The 7886-nt window shown below is 35.6% G+C and overlaps 1 pseudogene; it reads right to left on the bottom strand.

Annotated features, from left to right (window-relative positions):
- Positions 1-6414: 6414 nt before the first annotated feature.
- LOC122150732 lies at positions 6415-6531 on the bottom strand (annotated as a pseudogene).
- Between the last annotated feature and the right edge of the window lie 1355 nt (positions 6532-7886).

Genomic DNA, 7886 nt, shown 5'->3' with positions numbered 1-7886 from the left:
CTTTTGTTAATTTGAAGAGAAGAAAATGTCTTAATTACTCATGTGTTTTTAGGGTGCTACCCACTAGCTATTAGAAGTTCCAGTTAGTATAATTGGATTGTCTACATCCATTTTGGTACTTATCTTGAGATGGGTATCATGAATCTAAAAGCACCACGTCTATGAAAACTTTTTGTCACTATCTTTATCAAAGTTCTCCTGGTATTACTATCTCAAAGATGATTGTATTTGGAAGCCTAGTTTGAAAAATCCACTGCCGTTAAGTCAATTCCAACTCATAGTGACCCCATAGGACAAAGTAAAACTGTTTGATAGGGTTTCCAAGACTGTAAATCTTTATGGAGGCAGACTACCTCATCTTTCTCCCACGGACTGGCTGGTGGATTCAAACTGCTGACTTTTAGTTAGTAGCCAAGTGCTTTCACCACTGCACCACCAGAGCTCCTTGAAGGCCAAGTTTAGTTTATTCTTAAATGGCTTTCATGATCATAGAATTTTAGATTTAGAAGGAATTATAAAGATGATCAAGTCTACTAATATGTCAAAGTTTAATCAATTGCATACCAACCCTTTTGTGACCGTGTGGCTCATAGAGATTTTTCATTTCTCTATATATCATCTGTGCATGATATTTTTCAATAAACTATTTTATTAAAAATAAATAACCAAGCAAATACATAGACACATATACATAGACATATTTAGAAATAAATACATATCAAGATTTGATAGACTACTAATTCATGTTATATATACACACACACCCTATATATCAACTTCATTAATATGATTAGAAGGAAACTGTCTTCAATCTGAAAATGCTTCCTTTGGATTATGAAAGAGAAGCAGAAATTAAAAACAGTTTATTTGTCTGCTTTAAAAAACTAATATAAATCAACAGTCATGAAACTAGAGTAGGTTATTTCATTTAAAAAAAAAATAGCTAAATTAATAAGTCAGTGGTCTTATCATACAATCTTCAGTGTCATTTCTGTCTCCAAGGTGATATTTTTCATCTACAGATGCATATTCTTTGTTTCCAGCTTTCACATCCCAATCACTAGTAATTATCAATACTTTTTTTAAAATATATATTATGATTTGGGTAAAAGTTCATAAAGCAAATTCATCTTCCCTATAGCAGTTCATACACATTTTGTTTCATGACACTGACTGCAATCCCCCACACTGTAACAGCTCTCTTCCCACTTCCTCCCTGTAATTACCTCTTCCCTGTGTCCTTCTTTCCTATGCATTTCTGCTCCCTGACCTATCTCCCTGTATAAGTAGTGCCCTTCTGTTCTCCCATGATAGATCATACTAAAGAGTTTATCTACCTGATTGAAATGTTCACCCTATGTGCCTGTCTATTGTTTGGCTAGAAGCCATGGGAGTGGGTTCAATTCCAAACCTGAAAGGTAACTAAGGGCCATAGTCTTGGGGGGTCTCACCAGGCTATATCAGATCAGAAGAGCTGGTCATTTCTTTATGATTTTGAGTTTTGTTCTACATTGTTCTCCCATTCTATCCAGGATCCCTTGCTCCAATCCCCCTCCAAATGATTGACAGTGGTAGCCAGGCATCATCTAGTTCTTCTGGTCTTGTGGTCATATAGGCTGAGGATTGCATGGTCTATTAGTCCATTGGACTAATTGTTTCCATGTGTCTTTGGTTTTCTTCATTCTTTTTTGCTCTGGATGAGGAGAGATCCATCATTGCATCTAGATGGGCACTTGCAAGCTTTTAAGTTCCCACTCACTAGTCTCCAAACTAGGATGTAGAACAATGTTTTTATGTACTATGTTATGCTGATTGAGCTTGATGTTCCCTGTGATCATGGTCCTTAGTCCATAGGTCCAACTACTCACTTCCTCAGGGTAGCTGGCTACGTCCAAGAAGCCACCACAACTTTGCCCCTTGTCAGCTCTACTATAAACCTGGACATTCTTATAACACCTACAAATATGCATGTAGAAACATCATCTGCCAACCCTACACATGGTCATGGGCATATGCCCCAGTGCCTAGATATACCTGATCATTCAGCCTGTTCACCCATCTATCCACCTGTACATCAGTGCTTGTCATTATTGACAATGCAGTACTTACTGTGCATGCAAAATGGTTCATCTCTGTTGTCTGTACCTCCCATGTACTTGTCTATGTCTTCCTCTTCCTCAGTGCCACCATGTTGATCACTCACTTTTGGTATATTGCTCTTTTCTTTACCCAAATCAATACTTGTCTCTATCTATCTAACAATGTTCCTACCCCTGTCCTCTCCTACCATCTCTGGCAACAAAGAAAGAAACTTTCCCTCCATATATAAACTTTGCCTTGACTTTTTCCAATAGTGAACAGATAATACAATATCTGTCCTTCTGTGATTGATTTATTTCACTCAGCATAATGTCCTCCAAGTTCATCCATGTTTTATGGTATTTCATCAACATTTGCTATTATGAATAGTGTGGTGATAACCATGGGTGTGCATATATCTGCTCTTGTCCTGGCTCTCACTTATTTAGTAATGGAACTCCTAGTAATGGAATTCCTGGGCCAAATGGTATTTCTAATTTCAACTTTTTAAGGAATCACCATACTGCTTTCCACAGTGGTTGTATCATTTTACAGTCCCATCAACAGTGTATGAGAGTCTCAATCTCTCCACATTCTTGCAAGCATTAACTATTTTAGTTTTTTTCTTCCTTGAGACATGAGTTCTCATCTGTCTTATTCAATTTCTATTTTCTGTACTACACACAGATAACATTACTTATGCTTTTGTACCTTTTAGTTTTATAAAACTCACTTTTATACTTCCAAATAGTTGTCTTTTGTTCTGTAGGTTATTTAGTCAAACATAACTTTATTCAAACATTTATAGGGGGGAAAAAGAAAGTTTTGCTCTTTTAAAATAAGCTATTGACAGATATTGCCAAAAATTGAAAATGTGATATCAGAAGGAGAATCACACCCAGCACCTTCAGATTGTATTTCCAAGTCCAAAGTAAAAAGCTTATGAATTGGAAAAATTAGTCACGTTGATTCATTCATTAAAAGCTACTACTTTACACTATCATCTTCCTAACTCTTTCAGCCTTGAAAAAATATCACAGGTTACATTTTTTAGAAAACTGGGAAAAGAAGGTAAAAGGTATACCCTACACATTTCTCACTAGGCTAGAAAGAGAAAAGAAAACTAAACAAACTCACTGTCATCTAGTCATTTCTGACTCATAGAGATTCCAATCTGGTTTCTGAGGCTGTAAATCTTTACCGAAGTAGATGTCCCTATCTTCCTCCCACAAAGCATCTGGTGGGTTTGAACCACTCACTTCCAGAGAAGGGATGGTGGGAGAGGCACAATTCTTGGTTTTGTATTGTCTAACTCTAGTTGATTCTCCTAAAATAGAGCAAAATGGGAAAGGCAGATGATTCTAAAAGTTTCATTTAACAAATATTAATTGACCATCCCCTATATTCTAGCTTCCTTTTATAGATAATAATAATGGCAGAACCAAGTTATTCTGGTTCTCTAGTGCTGCTCTGATAACAATATACCACAAATGAGATGGACTTAACAAGCAGGAGTTTATTCTTACAATTTGGAGGCTTTAACTCCAAGTTCAAAATGCCAGGCTCTAGGTGCTGGGTGAAAGCTCCTCAACCTTGGGTCTAGCTCTGCCTCCTGCTCCCGGCCCACTGGAGCTAGAGGCATTTCTTCACTCAGACAGCTGCTGGCTGCTGAGGCTGAGAAGCCTCAAGGTTGACAAGTCAAAATGCACAGTCCCGATGTTACCAAACCACATGGCAGGCCATTAATTTAAGTCCATCGTAAGTCCCAAGATCAGCAGAGCATAGCAGGCTGCTGAACAATGACACAGCTACATGCAGGGTTCAAGCGTGCCATAAGCTAGAGACCATTCCCAAGCCTTCTCCTTATATACAGGAAGCAGACCACATCCCTAAGGCTGCTACTCAGCTGCTTGTGGTAGATCACACCATGGAGTTGATTGCCAGTCTCATCATGGGGAATAACTACCACCAGCTCCCCAGCCACTCAACCAGGCCTAGCCAAGTTGACACACAAACATAACAACCACACAAGTAAAGACCAATACCATCTAAATTCTTAATCCCTGAATTTCACTCTCTCTTGGGATTTCTCAATTCATTTGATTATACAGTTAAAGGGGTCACTGTCCCTGTCTGCCATACTATCCATTTGTCTATATTATGCTACAGAAATCTGGACATGCCAATTCCTACATTCACAGGATATTTCTGGGAATGCATCTACATTCAGTACCCAAAATTGTGAGTTCACCTTCACTGTGTTGAGCAGGATTTATCTCTTTAAACTTTTTATTTTCACTACCACATGATTTCATTGAGGAGTTGCATTTGGATAACTTAGCATGGAAGAATTTGATCCAGTAATCAACCACATTTTGTTCAGATTTTCTCAATCAACCTAACAATGAAAGGCCTTTAAGTAGGCATAAATCTTAGAAACTGTAATCCCTTTTAGAAATATTGAACTTCTCAGTAACTCACTTGTTTGCTTTTTCTTTTTTATAGAACAGATTGAATCTAGAAAACATTGTTTTGGATGAATAGCAGGAACTGCATTAAGAAATAGAGTTTATTGTACTTGATGTAGGCTACTGAGAGTTGCTTAAGGTAAATTGAATTTTCCAGTTGAAAATTTTTCCATCACAAATTTGTGTTACCTAAATTAAAGAGAATAAAATGTTTCCAGAACAAGGAACTATATTATTATTATTATTATTATCATTATCATTATTATCATTATTTGAAAATGGTGTCTTAATATGAAAAAATAAGCTAATAAGCAGTTTCATTTAATACTAGGTCTTTTATTTGCTGGCTTCTCACCATAAAGAGAATTCTCTGTCATTCTCTGAAAAACTGCTAGTTAAGCAAAAGTTCTCTCTATTCATAAAAACTGTGAAGGAAACTGCTTCAATAAGGGCAGAAAAATTAATTGAGGTCCTTAGTGCTGTCATATTTGAATCAGCAATGATTGATGTTTCTTGATATGTAATATTAAAATCAACAGGTACTCCAGTTGAGTTTAGATCACAGACAATAACAGTATGCAACCGTAGCCCCGGGTAAATTGATATAAATGAATTCATATGTCCAACAGCAAAAACTCAATCTAGATCTTGCCTTAAATTTTGAAATATGTGTGAGGAAATATATAGAATAAATGTTAGGATATATTGATCTATCTATAAATGAAGATTAAAAGGATAAATGTATCATAAATATAGAGATAGGCTAACTCTTTTTATTGATTCCCAAGAAAGTAAAATAAGAACCATATATTAATAAAAGTAAATATTTTAGGAGTCAAGAATTCTTATTTTTTGAAATGTGAAATTCCATATATTCTAATAAATGACAGGAATATATTAACTTTATGGTATGATATCTTCCTTTGGGTGGTCCTTGACTATTTCTCACCAACCACAAAGTAATGGGGCTATGTAAGTAAGTAAAAGTGACGTTATCTTCTCCCATACTGTCTCAATTTGAATTAGAAGATTGAAACTAATGGAGCTTTGGATCTCTTACTTCCATAAGAATAATGGAATAAGGACTTCCATTAATCATCTTTACATAATTCTGTTCTATGAATAATATTGTGCTGATGCTACAAAATTGTTTCAAAGAACTGAGTGTAAACAAACATGATTATCCAAACACCTGATGTGAAGTCCTTTAATATGGCTCTAGTTTTTTAATGCAGGATCTGCTCAAGTTCTGAGGCAGAGGCTTGAACTGCTTAGAGTAATATTGCAGAGTAGATATACACTACCTTCCATTGTCTTGGTTCTCTCTGCTAACAGAATCCTATTTTCAATCTCATACAATGGGTATAATTGTAAAGGTAAAAAATCTCATACAATGGGTATAATTGTAAAGGTAATAACGAAGAACTGTATCAGCAGTGGTCCCTTAGTGACGCAAATGGATTGTTAACCTAAAGTTGTCTCTTCAAACCTGACTAGTGACACCATGGAGAGAAAGCCTGACAATCTACTTCTGTAAAGATTGCTTCCTAGAAAACCCTATGGTACTATTCTATTCTGTAGTCCACAGAGTCTACATGAATCTGAATTGGCTGGATGACAACAGGCCAGCCAGGGACATTGCGTAAGTTGAAGTGCCTCCATGTGCTAAGCATTAAGGTCATCTTTAACTTTTACTATTGCATTTAGTTCTCAAACAAGTTTGCAAGACCTGGCCACCTGATTTTACCAATGAAGGTACTGAAATTTAGCCAGGGAAGGAATTTACTTCAAGGTAGAATTACTTCAAGAGCTGGAGTCCATAATTATGCTCTCTGATTTCCTCCTACTGAGGGAGATAGAGATACAGAAAAGGTCGGATTGAACTTTCAAAAAATCTAGTCCCAGTGGAGAGAGGATGTATCAGATATTAAACTGAGAAGAATAGATACTATACTTGATCTTAATCAAAAGGCAGAGAAGCAATACTGATATGTGCACATCTGTGTTCATCACAGCACTATTTACAATAACAAAAAGATGGAAAGAACCTAAAATGCCCATCAATGGATGAATAGATCAACAAACTGTGGTACATACACACAGTGAAATACAAAACAACTTTAAAGAACAATAAAGAATCTGCAAGACATCTCATACCATGGATGAACTTAGAGGACATCATAGTGAGTGAAATGGGTCACTCACAAAATGACAAATATTGTATGAGACTACTATTGTAAAAAGCCAAGAAAATTGTTTCACAAAAAGAAAAGAAATATTCTCAGGATGCTTGGAGGAGGGAGGGTAAACAATAATTAGAGGGTAGACACATACTACCTTGGGTAAACGGATATTAAAAAAAGAAAAGTCCTTAATTATTGCAAATCTACTCTGCTATTTACATGTAAAAGAATACAAAGAACCCCATCTGGGTTGTGTCACAGGCATTGTATCACAAGAACTCTGGGAATACAGACAAGGAGAAAGAAAGTCTCCAGGCTTTTTCAGTTCTACACATTCAGATTTGTAACGATGCAAGTTTTCTAAGTTCATGAAATAATTTCATAGATTGTTATTTAATTTTTGCTATGATTTTAATTTCTCATCATACTCAAAAAGAACAAATGTAAGAAATCACACACACAAAAAAAATACACCTCAGGTTTCTAAGCTTTAGCCACAAAAAACCTGGAATATGATCTCGTTTTTTACAAAAACTGACCAAGAGCAAAATCAAACTCCAACTGAAGTAATGCTTAGTTCATATTTCAATCTGAAAAAAATAAAATTAAAAAATATAATTTTAATGATGGTACATTTGCAAGAAAATAATATATTTGAAACTACTATATATATTTTTATATCTATAAATTACCGCTAATAGGTAAATAGAAATACCTATTTAAATAAAACCATTACTATGCACAATGTTGCATAAAATTCCATTTGAGTCTTTTTTTTTTTTAAACTGCATATTTCTTTGAGATACCACATTCCTTTTGCTTTATCAGACACGTGGGCAAACACCAGACAATTGCAATATTCTATACAAGCTATAGTTTTATAATCTATGCATGTACAATAACAGCTGCCTATAATTGCAAACCTTCTGAGAAAGGAGTAGATCAGCAACAACTATTCACTGTGGCCTGAACCATGCTGTGCAAAGTATCAGAACTTCTCTGTACTTGGGTAAAATGAAGGGGCTGGACCGGATCTTTTGCCACATTTTATGTGACTGTATGTCTTCTGGAACAGAGATTTCTGTGTGATTATCCACAAGATAAAACAAAAGGAAACTTTCATAACTAACTACTATCAAATGTCATGTTTCCATTT

Source organism: Orycteropus afer, unplaced genomic scaffold, assembly GCF_000298275.1.
Source record: "Orycteropus afer afer isolate SDZICR_OR568_19922 unplaced genomic scaffold, OryAfe1.0 scaffold00216, whole genome shotgun sequence".
Taxonomy (NCBI): Eukaryota; Metazoa; Chordata; class Mammalia; order Tubulidentata; family Orycteropodidae; genus Orycteropus; species Orycteropus afer.
Note: the sequence above shows the minus strand (reverse complement) of the source record. Positions and strands in the feature narration are given on the sequence as shown.